Here is a 15,501-nt window from a genome sequence, read left to right as displayed (position 1 = left end):
ATGCCTGCCACCTTCCTGATCTTTGCTTATTCAGTCAACACATATTTGGGCACCCAGTGGGTGCCAGGCTCTGGCAGAGACAACCAGACATCAGCATTACATTTTCATGGAGGAGGCTGACAGTGAGGAAGAACATGGGTGGCTCAGGACTCCAGTCTCGAAAGTCCAAACTCTTTCCCCAGTTCTCCTAAAGTGGGGGATGCCCGGTCTGCCAGCCTCACTCGGCTCTGAGACCCCAAGCGAGACGCTTAGCCTCTGTGGGACTCAGTTTCCCCATCCATGAGAGGACAAGGCTGGGCTCCAATCTAGTCTCTAGCACAGGACTGCCCATGGAATTTTCCGTGCTGACGGACACGTCCTATACCCATGCCATCCAATCCAGCTGTCACTAGTCACGTGGGGGTATTGAGTGCTGAGGAGCTGAAAATTTCATTTTATTTCATTTTGATCAGTTTCTCACAGGAGGCTAGGCGCTGCTGCAGGGGACAGCACCACTCTCGCTGCCCCTGCGCTCCAGCTGTAATTTTAGGAAAGCGCTAGCCAATATCGCAGTAAGGTTATGTACATATCCTCTGAGTTGATGGGCAAGATAGAGAAACAAGACCCTCAGAGGTGAAAACAATTCTAACTTTCAAATCCATTGTTTCCCCTCCCCAAGGCAAGACCCCAGCCCCAGGTGAGACCTGGAGGAGCTTCCCCGCCCTCACCTAGAACCTTGGTTCTCCGCACTGGCTGTGCCTTAGGATCCGCTGGCGGAGACTTTTAAAGGCACAAATAACGGTCCCACGTCAAACACATTAAGTCAGAATCCCTGGGCCTGGGACCAGCCGTTAGTCGTTAGCTATGTTTTTAAAGCTCCCCGGTGATTCCAACTTTTGGCCACTTTCTTGTCCCACATCCCCACTGAACTGATGGGGAAGCTGAGGTCGAGAGGAGAGAGCAGTTTGTTAGGTCACACGGTGAATTTGTCTCAGAGCCTGAGCTGGACCCCAGGTCCCCAGGCTGCCTGGGCCAAGCAGGCTTTGATGTGGGGCTGGGGGCACCAGACATGGGACAGGCGGGTCGCACCCACAGAGAGGGCCAACCGCCTGACTCCTCCCAGTAACTGAGTTGTGGCCCGAGATGGGATCCATCCTCTTGTGTCCTTTTAATTTCCCATCAGAGGGCGAGTCCACCAGTGCAGGCTGGCACTCTAAGGATGGCACGAAGCCATCTCTTCTCCCCATTGGAGTGAATTATTAAGACTGGGCCCCACAAAGTTGAGAAAGATGACTCTTCCTTGGCACATTGTAAAATAAGCAATTTTCTGCTCCTGGGGAAACAGAGTCGCGGCTAAGCACATTCCAGACACTAAGCAACCCAGCATTACACTGCAACCCCACCGGCTTTGCCTGAAAGGAGGGAGGAGGGCAAGGCTGGGGTGGGGAGGTGGGAAGAAGGGGAGGGGAGGGGAGAGGAGGGGGCCAGTGTATGCTGGGGCAAGTTCCCTTTAGGCCACAAGGACGGTTCCCAGTGCAGGGCTGGTTCTGTTCAGCCTCTTGGACTCATGGGCAGGGACCTTGGAGCCACTTGGCTGGGATGGGCATTTTAATCAACTCAGGCACCTAGGTTCCTGTCTGGAGCCCAGAAGCAGGCACTTCATCTGGCTCAAGGCTTCCTCGGCCCAGGAGCCTCGTCTTCACTCTCGGCTCCTCCCTGCACCCTTTTGTGCACCTTCAGTTCCAGCAGCTCGTGGTCTGTGACTGTTTCTTTCGCTGGTTTTGTTTATTTCCAAAGTCAACCCGGCCTGATGACCCAGCTGTGGCAGACCTGGGCTCAGATCTTGGCCTCCCCACTTCATAGCTGCATCACATCCTATCTGAGTTCCAACTTCCTCATCTGTAAGACGGAGCCCGCCTCCCGGGTGGCAGGGAGAAAAGGGCTAGGTGGGACCAGTCCTAGGCACACAGCGAGCGCTCCACAAATGTCCTCTGCTTTCCTTATCCCCCCCCTCCCCTCACCACCTGCCAGTTGTCAGCTTCCCCCAGGTGTGGGTCCAGGTCTTATTTTTCCTTGTTTTCTCCTGAGCATTTGTCAATGCCCGGCAAAGGGCTGGAATGTGAGCACTCAGCAAACACGTGTTCAGTGCATTAAAAATACCCAGGAGGCGAGGACACAGGATGCCCACCCCCAGTTTCCCCCTCAGGAATTAGGATTTACACCATCTTCCCCTCCCTGATAAACCTGACAAACTGACCATCTTGCAGCCATTTCCTCCGTTATAAACACACACACACACACACACACACACACACACACACACACACACACACACACGGCATTAAACGCATACTCTTCAAACAATAGGAGGAAATGAGGGGGGACTGGAACACTGCCTGAATTGTGCAGAATCATTCAGACGCCTTGTGTTTAAGATGCTGGCAGCATGAAGGGGAGGTGGCCCGGGAGAGGGCAGGCCTTACAGTAAAGAAAAATGGGAAGTGGCGGTGGTGGTGGTGGTGTGTGTATGTGTGTGTGTGTGTGTGTTTGCCTGCTGCCTGTGGAATGAGCTCCATTCACGCATGCAGATGGAACCAAGGCCATAGCAGCCTGGGTTGCTCTCTGACCTCCAGGGGTTCTTCAGGCAGAAGCACCCCCTGCCCCCGCCCCAAGAACGAGAAGATGAAACCCATGTGAGATGGAAGATGTTAAGAATTCTACAGAAGAAACAGAATGCCCAGGACTTAAGAATCCTCTCTCGAGAAAGCTGATTTCTATTTCTCATAGAGGAGCCTGGGGTTTTGATATGGTCTCTGATGGGGAAAAAGATACTTGCTTAGTAGAGAGTTCTGGGATCCTGAATCCTAATCCTTATCGCTCGGAAAGGGAGTTAATTTTAAGGGTTTGTGGAATTCAGGTGGAGTGGGGAAGCCATGAAGACTCAACGTGTCTCTGTCTTTCCACGAGTCTGTCTCTGTCTCTCTATCTTTGTCCCGGTCTCTCCTCCCTGGACCAGAGTCTCCCTCCTCTCCAGGTCTCTCTTTTCTCTTTCTCATCTGCCACAGTGCGTATGATCTTGCAGTTTCAGTGGCATCCCATGCTGAGCAGCCTCTAGGTTGCTTGGTTTGTCCTTCTGTTGGTAAATATCTATCAGGTGCCTACTGTTTCTGGGGAATTTTAAAGCTCAGGGACGCAGGATGAGCAGTGCAGGTTAACCTTCATGGGCTGACATTGTCATTCCAATTCTCTGGGGAAACTATTTGATTGATCTGTGGCCTTGGGTCACTGCCATCCTGGTCCAGTCAGCTAAGGTAGGAAGTCATGTGACACCAAAATGACTCAGCTTGAACCTTCCTACAGAATGCACTTCCCAGGCTGCCCTGCAGTGGGTGTGGCTGAGTGTCCCTGAGGCTGCGTTCCCATCAGGGGGGTGTGAGTGGCGTGGCGTGCCCCACGCCCAGGCCTGGCCCTCAAAGCCTTCCACAGTCCATGTGTCCACCATGCTCTTCCCTCTCCCAGCTCACTGGGATGCAGACGACCCCCTGTAAGACCACAGATGCAGCTGAAGATGTCACTGGAGATGACAAGACACAGGATAGAAGGAGTCAGGGAGGCTGAGTCAGGGAGGACTGCTGCTGGGATGTTTGCATAGACTGTCACATGACCAAGAGCCAACTGCAGTCATGCGGAACCAGTGACCTTTGGGGGCTGCTTGTCACAGGAGCAGCAGCATCTAACACAGCTGGCTCCCAGCTTCGTCTTGTGACTAAAATCACACGTGGGGCTTATTTGACGTTCAGGTCCCTGAACTCTACCTGGTTGTGCTGGTTCAGTAGATCAGGTGTGTGACCTGGGTGTGCACCCCGTGAAAACGCATCTAAAGTGATTCTGATACAAACTCTGTTTATAATCCATTGGTATTCAGACAAAATTTACAGATTTTATGGAAAATGGAACCCAGAAAGGTCATTGTACCAGGTCATACAGCTAGTCGGAGGCAGAGTGGGACCAAAACTTTAGTCTCCTAACTCCTAACTAATTCTATGACAGACCCCCCTCCCTGCACCCCCTGAATCATTCAGGAACCACATCTGCAAGTCCCTTACAATGTTTGTGACCCTCCGCTGCCACTGTTGGGACATTAGCAGAGGGGATGTCTCCTTGTTGACAGGGTTTGAATACAACCAAGTTGTATAAACATACTGTGAGTAAATTATTACCTGATTTGGGGTCAAAATAGTTAATTCATTTGCTTATGCCTCTTCTACTTCCAACGCCCCACCCTACCTTTGAGTTGGCCAAGTTCCTCTTCTCTGTAGAACACCACGTGGGCCTTTATCTCCCTGGTTGGCAGCCCTTTTGCATGTATTCAGTGCTCAGGAACCACACACACACACCACACACAATACACCCCCCCATCACACACAAAGCACATACACACCACACCACAGACACCACACACACCACACACAGACACCACATACCACACACATACACACAAACCACATACACACCACACACATGCACACACACACACCACACACACACACACACACCACATACCCCACACACACCACACACATACACATCACACACACACACCATACACACGCACAGACATTCTCACACTCACCCAGCATGACTGGAGAATGTGTATCAAGCTAAATCAAATATCCTCAGCCAGTGAGATTCACCCGCAGGACATAAGGTTTTAAAATTTCAACCACTTTGGTCAAAAAGCTCGATAAAATTTTTATGTGCCTCTTGGATTCTGACATCAGTGGAGGCCTACAATTTTCTTGGTGATTTAAGGTCATCATTATGAGCATGAGTTTGTAGAGAGAGGCGGGCTTTGTCAGTGATGGTCTGTGGGCTCTCAACCCTGGGCCTCTGCAGGGGTCTTTTCTCTGGTCCTCGGGCTGCTGGCCGACGCCCCTCTCAAAACCACAGATGCCTCCTGCTCTGACCTGGAAGCACAAATGTTGAGGGAAGAGCCACCAAGTGAAGCGCCTGGCTCTGCAGAGCCTCCTCCCTGCCGTCTGCACGCCCAGCTCCAGACTCCAGGTTTGTTCCAGATCTGAGTTTGCTCAAAGTCTGATTCTGGATTAGTGGAGTATTAAAACACTTACATGTGGTACATTAACTTACCCTGGCTGTACACTAGCTAACTAGTCTTGGTTATATACCAACTTGACTTTGGAGTACACTAACTAGTCCTTGTCATAAACTAACTTGACCTTGTCGAAGACTAACCTGACCTGCTTGTACGGTAACTAGACCTGCTTGTACACTGACTTGCCGGGTTATACACTGCCTTCTCTGACTGTACTACCTTGACCTGATTGTACAAAAACTTCCCTAGTTGAAGACTAACTAGTCCAGTTGAACTTGAACTTGCCCTGGTTGACATGCACCTTTGTGCATCATTTCTCTCGTCCATCTCCCAAACCCGCTGCAGGATCTGTGCGGACCTCACCCATCTGGGAAGCGGCCCTTCCCACCTCCAGGCCCCCAGCTCAGTGCCTGTGGGTCCCGGCACCTTGTGGGGGTTTCTTAACACTTATGAGCAGCTCAGGGCAAATACTGTCAGATTTCATGTGGATGTTTCTGAAAACACGAGCCTAGCTGCGAGTCGGTGAATGGTTAAGGAGAAGCAGAGACTCTCTGGGACTGTTATCCTCAGTGAGAGGATATGGCTTCATTAGATTTCAGCATTTACTAAGGGAAAAAATTTACCTTCAGGGGCCCTGAAGAAAATTCCATTCCATATTTTAAAGTCACAGCCTAGATGTTTAATTTCCTAATGGATTTATAACAGAACAAAAATTGCCTCTTAATACGGTCTTCTTGCCGGTTGCCAGATCTATTCCCACTTTGAGTTTGGCTGTCCAGCCTCTTAGCTACCGAGCCCTGGTCTTCCTTTGGCCTCTGAGCTGAGCGCGTTCACAGAAAGCTTATTCCCCCAGCATGAGCTAATCGGGCAATGCCTGTGCTCCAGACCTCCCACCAAGGCCCCTAAGGGTGCCTCCTGCATCACTCCCACAGCCAGCAAGCATGCAGGATGGCAGTAGATGCCAGCCATCGGGGATTTAGAGCCCTGGAAGGAACCTGAGACCTCTTTGTCCCCTCTCTGGTGAGGGATAAGGAACCAGACACAGGCCTTGGATGGTGAATTGAACGCAAAGCCCAGAATGGACTTCAAAGCTCTTCCCCTCCACCACTTTTTATCCATTCGTTGCTCGCTGGACACCATTGCCTGGTCTCACTGGGCACAGGGTCTAGCCCTGCCTCTTGGCCCCAGGCCTCTTGTGGTGGTGGACAAGGAGGAAGCAGTGAAAAGAAGGCAGTTCTGCCAGCATTTGCTGTGTCCATCAAGTGCCTTCTCTGCAGCTGACACCATGCCAAGTGTTTTCAAATGCCATCGATCCTCATAAGAATGGAATCTGTTTAGCTGTACCCCCAGAGTCACATAGCTGGAAAGAAGATTCCCCCAGAGAAAGGGCTGTGGTCTTCTGTTCTGAGCATATCCAAGCATAAATGCATGCTCTGTCTTCCTCTCTAAAATGAGTTGCCCACCACACAGAGTTCAGAGACCACTGAAGGCCATGTGGCATGTGTATTAGTCTGCTCAGGCTGCTCTACTAAAATACCATCATGGGGGCTGAAACAGATGCCGACAGGGTTAGTTTCTGGCAAGAAGGCTTCCTGACTTGCAGGTGGCCACCTATTCTCTGCGTCCTCACACGGCAGAGAGCAAGCCACTCTCTGGTGTCTCTTCTTATTAGGGCACTAATTCCTTCATGGGGGCCCCACCCTCATGAACTCATCTGACCCTAATTACTTACATCTCCAATCGTACCACATTAGGGAATATGGCTTTAGCATAGGAATTTGGGGGAACACTAATATTCAGTCCATAATAGCTGGCAACGGGCAGAACCCTGACTGCCCTCTACATCTCCCACTACTACAGCTCAGTGGTCCTGGGAGAGACCAAAGTTGTCCCCCACCGGCCAGAGGATCCCTTAACCCTCATTCTCACCTTGCCAAGACAAGCACAAAGCCCCCTTGCAGCTGCTTTCTGGGGGCCCTGTTTCTAGAAATTTTCACCTTGCCCTCAAGCCCAAAGTACCCTGGCCCTGGGGACTCTGTCTCCTCGCCAGGACAGGCCATCAGAGCTTCCTCTTAGGTAAGTGATCAGCCTGGTGGTGAGCAAGAGAGTCGGGACTGCGCTGCCTCACCTTGCCTGGAGCCTCACCCCAAGAGACCCATCCAGCAGCACAGCCAGCCACCTGCAGAGATAAATGTCAAGACTTTGAATGACATCGAATCTGCATCGTGTGTATTCAGCAGACCACAGAGGGCACCTCCCTGGGGGCAAACACCCTCCTACTCCCGCACTGTTCCAGCGCTAAAATGATCACCTGCTCCAAGGCCTGCAGCCCTTGTGTGATCCCCAAAGATTCCCAGCTCCCCAGCCCTGAGCCTCCCCTCCTTCTAGCACTGACCGGCTGTCAGCCCTCCCCAGGCCATTTTGTCCTCTTCTCTGCTTGGCTATGGCCACTATTCTGTCCCCTTACCTGGCAGGGCTCCAGTGCCTGTGGATTTAAAGGCAACTTTGGTCAGAAATTGTTTGGGGGCACTCATGGGCTCCCTGACACCAGGATGCCAGGCTGGACACTGGCCCAACCAAGGGCCGATAGGAAAGGTCCTGCAGAGGCAGCCTCAGCACCCCGGACCCGTGGTGGGAGCAGGAGGCAGGGTCCCCTCTGCCTTGAAAGGCCTGGCCAGGAGGGAGCAGCAGGCATTCAGCTCCAGGCTTGTGATGCCGCAAGACTTACAAGGGGCATTAGAAGGGATACTTTTCTCCCCGCTCCAGACCCCAGTCTCCCCAGGAAGCCCCTCTGGGCCCCTCCTGTATTCCCCCATTGCTCACCTCCTCCCCACCACTGTGTGACCCTGGATCAGTCACACGCCCCACTGTGCACCTTCATCCCTAAATTGAGGGCATGGATAAGACATTCTCCAAAGCTTTTCCAGCTCAAACCTTCCAAGCATCCAAACTCCAAGGCCCAGAATGTGTGAGAAACAGGCACTTCCTTGTCTGCCTTCACATGTTAACAAGCCCCATCTTGCACAGATCTCCCAGCAATCATTTTCCCTTTTAACCTTCACCACTCAAGTGATTTTTCTCTCTACTCCCAAGTCATTCCCGGGGGAGACGCAGCCCAGGTAGGGGGAGACCGGCAGGGCAGCTTGGAGATGAGCCATTTTCCATTCCTTCTCCCAGCAGATCATGATCCGAGGCTCAGCCGTCCATCCCCACCACTCAGGCAGAGCCGCATCCGCCGCCGTTCAGACCATGCATAATTGACGAGCCCCATTCTTTCCACGTGGAGCCCTGAGACGCCCACGGCCATAATGCAGGATGTTAAAAGCTTCCTGGGAAGCCCTGCTCCTGTCTCCAAGAGGGGTAATTAATGTAATAAAGGGGTTTCCAATTATGATTCTTGCTGCACCTTTGATTTCCCTTGCAAATCCTCCTGAGATGTTTCCAGAAGCACCCAGGCCTTTAGTATCTATTTCCTCGAAGGAGTTCAATCCACTCGCATCTGTTCCTTTCATCAGTTAAAGAAAGAGGTCCACACCTGAGGGGGTCCAGGCCTTTGTGCCAGAGCACAAGAAGTGAAGGAGCAGCTGTCGCCGGGGAACAGGCCCCACTCCACGCCCTGCCTCCGATCTCTCAGACGGCCGGGCCACCACTTCTCAGCTTCTGCTCTCTATATATCAACCGTTGCTCTTGCTCTCCAAAGTGGAACCTGTCTGTACCTAGGCTGCCATTCCGAGGATTCTGGAGGGGCAGCTGGTCTGGTCCTCACTGTCCGGGAGCTTGGCCCAGAATGCAGACTTTAACCCAGTGCCGTCAGCATCCAGAACCTCCCAGCAGCCTTGAGAAGGAGGCTGTCAGCAGCGCTGTGGTTTACAGGTATATGGCCATCTGAGCCCAGGGAGGTTAGGGACCCTGCATGGTGTCACAGGTACATGCAGGAATGGCAGGCCAGGACTCCAGGTCTCCAGATGCTGTTCTGCCCAGCCCCGAAGCTGCCAAGCTCTGTGAGCAAACCCACCCCGTGCTGAGAGAGGTGGTTGCTCTCCCCTCACATGCTGGGGGGAACCTGGGGGCACTGCTCCTTCCCTGGAAGAGGAAGGATGGAGGAAAGGAGAGCTTGACAGCCTCATGCACACGCACACAGCACATTTGCACACACACGCACGTGCACACACACACAACGGGCTTGGGTTTGAGATGCACAGGGACCTCAAGATCCTCCTCTAGCCTGGAGGGACATTTAAGGGACTTTGGGAAAGAACTCTGCTGTGAGAGAGCCTGCTGTGTCTCAGCAGGAGGGGGCCCAGGCAGGGGCTGGGCTGGCCAGGGGCAGCGGGGAAGAACTAAGGGATGCCAGGACACTGGTCAGGTGCCAGCCAAGAAAGTGACAGCTCAGAGAAGGTTCCAGGATGGGGCAAAAGCCTGGAGTGCTGAGCAGGGAAACTGAGGCAGTCACCAAGGAATGCAGAGCATACCATCACCTTAGGGTGGGGAAAGGCTGTGCGATTCTGGGTGCAGTCACCCAGGGCTGGGGGCCAGCACATCAGAAGCCAGGTCAGTGCCATTTACCCGACTGCTGCCGCACTGTCCAGGGGCTGAAGCCGCTGCAGGGAGAGGCCCCAGGGACCCAGTGTCGGGAGGGAAGGGGACTGGGCAGGTAGAGAGCATCTTTTCCTCTTCTCCCTCCCTCTTTGGCTTCCTGGTTCCCCTTTCACTCCGCTCCCAGCCTCCCTGTGCTCCCTGGATGTCAGGGCACAAGTAGAAATTTGCTGGGCTACTTAGTCCCTGGAGGAGTGAAATGAATCCATAAAATAGGAAATAAGGCACAGAGTCAGGAGGAAAGGAATGAGAAGATAAGGACAGAAACAAAATAGCTCAGGAAATTAAATAGGGAAAATAGTCTTTTAAAATAACACCATTGGTAGCATTTTACTCAGCATCTTGGGATTTCCTTGCAGACCCTTGGGCAGAAGCCATTCTTTTTTTTTTTTTTTTTTTTTTTCCCTGCTGTTACTTTGCCAGCTCTCTCCAGAGTCACAGATATTTCTAGTTAGCCTCAGGCTGAAACTTGGAAGTTCCTCGATATTAAACATTAACATTGGCGCATGCACTTCTCTTAAAGCAAGAACAAGCTAAAATAGAGAATTCAAAATTCGGCTGTTGTGTGATCATTTTTCCTGCCCCCAGTGGTTCAAGGGGTTGACGTTTCCACAACACAAACATTATGGACTGCCCACGACATCCCTGTCTTGGTTCTGAAGGTAATGACACCACTTAAAGTTGCTGGAATTGTTTTACATATTTTTAATATTTGTAAACTTCCCAAAACACCAGTCAAGTTTAATCCTACAATTTGTCATCTTGGGAGAAAGAACAAAAAGACTGCTCTAATAAGAATTACCTCGATGGAGCCAGGCTGGGGGGAAAGAGTGTGAGCTGAGCTTACCAGCAGTTAGCAGCGTTGGATCCCTGGCCAGGGGCAGGGGCTGGCATAATGGGAAGGCAATCTGGTGGCACCCTAGCAAGCACTGCAGACCTGCCAAGACTGCCAGAGTCATGCTGGCTCAGGAACAGGGCACCAGGTGTCCCAGGGAGGGTCTGGCTGCTAGGGCAGGTGGGCACTGAATGGGTTGCCCTCCAGAAAGCTGAGTGGGGAGCTTTTCTGTGAGAGGCAAGACTTCTTCTCCCCACACCTGGGCATCCCCTAGGCCCAGTCACAGGTAAAGGCAAGTTCTGAGGCAGGAACTGGATCCTTCACCCAGAGCATCATAATCTCAGCCGTACAGGTGGACCTCGGAGATTGCCCGCCTGGTTCCAGACCATCCCTATAAAGTGGTTATCATAAAAGAGCGAGTCACATGAATTTTTTGGTTTCCTAGTTCATACAAAAGTTATGTTTACACTATACTCTACTGTATTAAGTGTGCACCAGCATTATGTCTAAAACAAAATAAGGTATACATCTTAATTTAAAAATACTTTACTGCTAAAAAATGCCAACCATCACCTGAAGCTTCAGAAATTCTTAAATCTTTTTGTTGACAGAGACACAAAGTGAGCAACTGCTTTTGGAAAAATGGCCCAATAGACTTGCTTGATGCAGGGTTGCCTCAAATCTTCATTTTGTAAAAAACAAAACAGAACAAAACAGCACAGTATCTACAAGGCACAATAAAACAAAGTGTGCCTGCAATCAGTATTTAAACACTTTTTTTGTAAATTGACGCAAAGGACATTTTTATTCTACTCCTGGGCTTTAAAAGCGAAAAAAAAAAAAAAAGCACCTATCTGTCAAATACTCTTTCCTGAAAAGTAAAACAAGATGCCAGCATCTAAAGAGGCATCACAAGGAGACAGGAAGGGTCCTGGACCAGAAGTCGGGGCTAGGTCTCTCCCCTTAGTTCCACCCCCAACCAGCCAGGGAACCTGGAGAACTCTGTTTCATTTTTAGAATTTTCTTTTGCATTTTGTACATGTAAGTTCATACCATTTGCTGAGCCACTTACTCAGTGCAGTTACTCCAATGTGCAGCTGGCGCAGACAACTGAGGCTCCAGCAGTGACGGAGACCCAGCCCCTGCCCCCGTCCCCCAGGGTTGGTTATAGCACAGAGCCCTCTCTGCTACTGCAGAGAGCACCCGAGCACGTGTGCTGGGGCAGCAACTGGGAGGATACCTCCATCACCCGTCCTGGGCCCCAGAGGGGCTGGGACAGGTAAAGCGGGACACGCTGAGGCCTGGGACAGGATCACTGAGGATTCCAAGTGTGAAATGACAAGGGGGTGATGTCTACCTGATCTCAGGACAGTGAGGATGGAGAAAGAATGAGCAGGACCAGATGAGTAACCGCATTCTCGGGGCCTGGGTTTTCCCATCAGAGCAATGGGGTAACTGTGTCTGATAAGCCCTGACCAGGACCCCCAGCTAAAGGATGGTGAAGATCAAAGACAAGAATTGATGTGCAAGCAACAAGTGCACAGCGGGGGCAAGTCCCATGGGATGTGACGATGAAGCCTGGAGTCTGCGTAGAAAGACAGTCTTATCTGTTTGGCTTTTGCTTATAAAGCCTATTTGATAAAGCGCTGTAAGGAATCAAAAGCTCTGACTAAATTTAGACAGAAGAAAAAGGCAGGTTGCAAGCCTCCCAGAGAGATCAGTCGGTGGTGGTTAGAAGGTACAAAGGAGAAAACTTGGAGAAAGTAAGAAAAGCAGCAGTTGTGGTCTCTGTTTGGAAAGGTTTTAGGAAGATTGCCTCTTAGGACGACCTTATTGTTCACTTTCTGCTCTGCCAGCCTGGCCAGGGAAGGCCAGAGCCCTGGGGGATGCTTCAGAGCCAGTGTGGAGGGCAACAGCAACCCCCAACAGGGTGGGCAGTGACAGTCCCTCCTGCCAGAGGATCCCAACGGATGGGTGCTGCTGACAGGGGCTTTGATCCCAGCATCCCAGGGCTGGGCATTCGTGTGGCCCCAAGTGGTTCTGGTAGCCATCAGGACACGGCTTGTGCACAAAGGTGGGTTTTGACTGAGCAGGAACAGTTGTTAACTGGAGTATCTGAGAAGGTATCTGCTTGATCCTACACATTTGCAATTCCTTTGCCTCTTTCCTAAATTGTCAGTTACTTTTCTTGTTTATAGTAGTTGGAGATGGCTTTTTAATTTTTGTTTTAGTAGAGGAGAGTTCTCTTATTTTGAATCTATGTCATACTTACTGAATTGTATCAGTAAGAAATTAGCAGGTTTTAAGTCTTAGAAGCCCATACTTACAAGGTGTAGATAAATATTGAAACGAGACATTGTCATTGTTTTCCTGACACCTCCAGACGAAGCTTCCCTTGTGAAGCCTTAGCCAAATGGTGCAGGTGCCCAAGCCCATCAACTCATTCGACTTGTCTGAGCAGGCCTGCGCCTAGCAAACTGGCAGAAGATGTCACTGGGACACTAGTAGGAAATGGAGAAACATGGACCTGCCCAGTTAATTCCAAATGCTGTCACTGTTTTGATGACACATCTCAGAGGAGGATGTTTATCTCCGTCTCAAGAGTGCAAATCATCCCATTAGTCCTATCAAACTCCCTGAGACAAGGTAGCAAGTGCTTATGCAATTTACATGCCTGGATGGCCAGGGAGCATCCCCAGGGGCTTTGAATGAGCTGGAAGCAGGGTTTGAATGCCGGGCAACGTCTGCAGGGGCAACCTTCTCCACAGATATGGCTCGTGTCCTGCCGTCGGCAAGGAGCCCAGCTGATGTGCCGGTGGAGTCTGGTCACCACTAAATCCATATCGAAGGCCCTGGACCAAGGATGACCCAGGCCACTGACACCACGTCCACCTTTCCATCCCACGGGACCTGGCACACACCAGCTGTGCACCACTGACTGTTTGGAGGCACAGCTCCTGGTCTACATCCACCCCACACATCAGCCTTTCTGTGCTGGGGCTGCTGGGGCCTGGACTCTGTTATGAATGAGAAAAAACCCATCTGCCTCCTCTTCTAGATTGTGACCCCTCTAGGGGAAGTTACTCTCACAACCTAGAGCCCAGTGCCAGGGACTGTTAGTCCTGATTGAATAGAGGACTGCTGTTTGCTTTATAAACTTTGGTCTGTCCAGCCAGCTATTACAAGTTTTCAAAGACCTTTCAATCCTTACACTTGATTTCCGAACAGTCAAACACACGTGTGTTGGGCATCTACATTGTGCCTGGCCCGATGCTAGGTCAGGGATAGCCCTCCAAAATAATTCATGATATTTTCCCTTGAGGAGCTCATAGACTAGAGGAAAACACAAGAGGTGAACAGACCATTTCAATGTGATGCTCGACCCAGCTGCGTCCTTCTCATTTTTTAAGCCCCAGCTTCAAGGCCCCCCGTTTCTTCCCTTAACACCCGATGCAATTCTTCCCTACTCTATCCCATCACCTACCAATTTCCTTCATCAATAGCTGTCATTTTTACTTATTTATTACTTGTCTCCCCACTAAAATATCAGCATGAAAGCAAGAACAGTGTCTATTCAGTTGTCCATTATAATCCTAGTATGCAGCCCCTAGTATATACACAACAAATATTTCTTAAATGAAGGAATGTCAACAGTGACATCTCTGACCTCTGTGTCACAGCCTGTGGGCCCTCCTGCCTTGGCACCCTGGGACTGCATCTATGCTGGGTTTTTTTTTTCCTCCGGGATATCTTATTAATTCATTCATTTGTTTTGTTTATCGTCTGTCTCCCCCTAAGAAAGAGTCATTCTGTAAGAACACGATTTTGCCTGTTTTGTTCACTGTGGTTTCCCTTGCATGCAGAAGAATACCTATAGTACAGACTCAAAAAATATGTCTTCAATGAATGCATGCCACTGCCAGGTGGGAGTTAATGGAGGCTAATTTAGTCCAGGCAGGCAGGGGGTGGTCACAGAAGGCTTCTTGTAGGATACGACACCTGAGATTAGTCTTAAGTCCTCATGAATTAACTCACCAAAGTGGACTTGAGAGGCAACAGAAAACCTGAGCAGTTCTGTGACCCCTAAATAAATTGGATTAGGATCACTGAGAAACTGCCAGGCCCAGATGGGTTCATGGGAGAATCCTACCAAACTTCCAGTTCTAATCTTACTTAAACTCTTCCAGACAGTAGAAAAGGAAAAGTTATTTGTGAAGCTAGCAGCACCTTGATAATAAAACCAGGGAAGGACTGTCACTGGCTCACATTTTTCCCAAGTTTACATGTAAAAGTCCTAACAGGATATTAACAATCCAAATCTATCAAAGTCTATAAAATAATAATGCATAATCACCAAGTTAAGTTTGTCCTAGAAATGTGAAGATGGCTTATTTCATTATATTAAGAGATTAAAGAAACTTCATATTAGAATCTCACTAAGAGTAAAAAAAAAGGGTTATATAAAATTTAACACTCATTCATGATAAAAACTCTTAGCAATCTAGAAAAAGATAGTAATTTACTTAACCTAACATAATAAATTAAAAATCTACATAAACATCACATTTGACAGTAAAGCATTTTGAAGCATCCTTTTAAAATGATGAATGAGGCAAGGATGTCTAAGTTCACTGCTTTTATTCAATAGAAAAAGTTGACTAGAAGAGTAAAGGATTGACTATCGGATAAATGGTGCTGGGAAATTTATTATCTATATTGGGAAAAAAAATGGATCCCTGCCTCCGATTATATAGAGGAAAAAAGATAACTGGCATAAATAATACAAGGAAAATAGAATAAGCTGACTAAATTTTTTAAAAAACTGCTATTCAAAGGTACCATAAGCAGAAAAAGGCAAACCACAAACAGGGAAAAGATATTTGCAGTAAATATATAGTCCCGATGGAATACAGGACAGCTATTTGCTTTATAAACTTTGGTCTGCCCAGCTAGCTGTCACAAGTTTCCAAAGATTATA

The sequence above is a fragment of the Camelus ferus genome, chromosome 11 (assembly GCF_009834535.1).
Source record: "Camelus ferus isolate YT-003-E chromosome 11, BCGSAC_Cfer_1.0, whole genome shotgun sequence".
NCBI lineage: Eukaryota > Metazoa > Chordata > Mammalia > Artiodactyla > Camelidae > Camelus > Camelus ferus.
The sequence above is the reverse complement of the archived record's forward strand: the minus strand, read 5'-3'. Positions refer to the sequence as shown.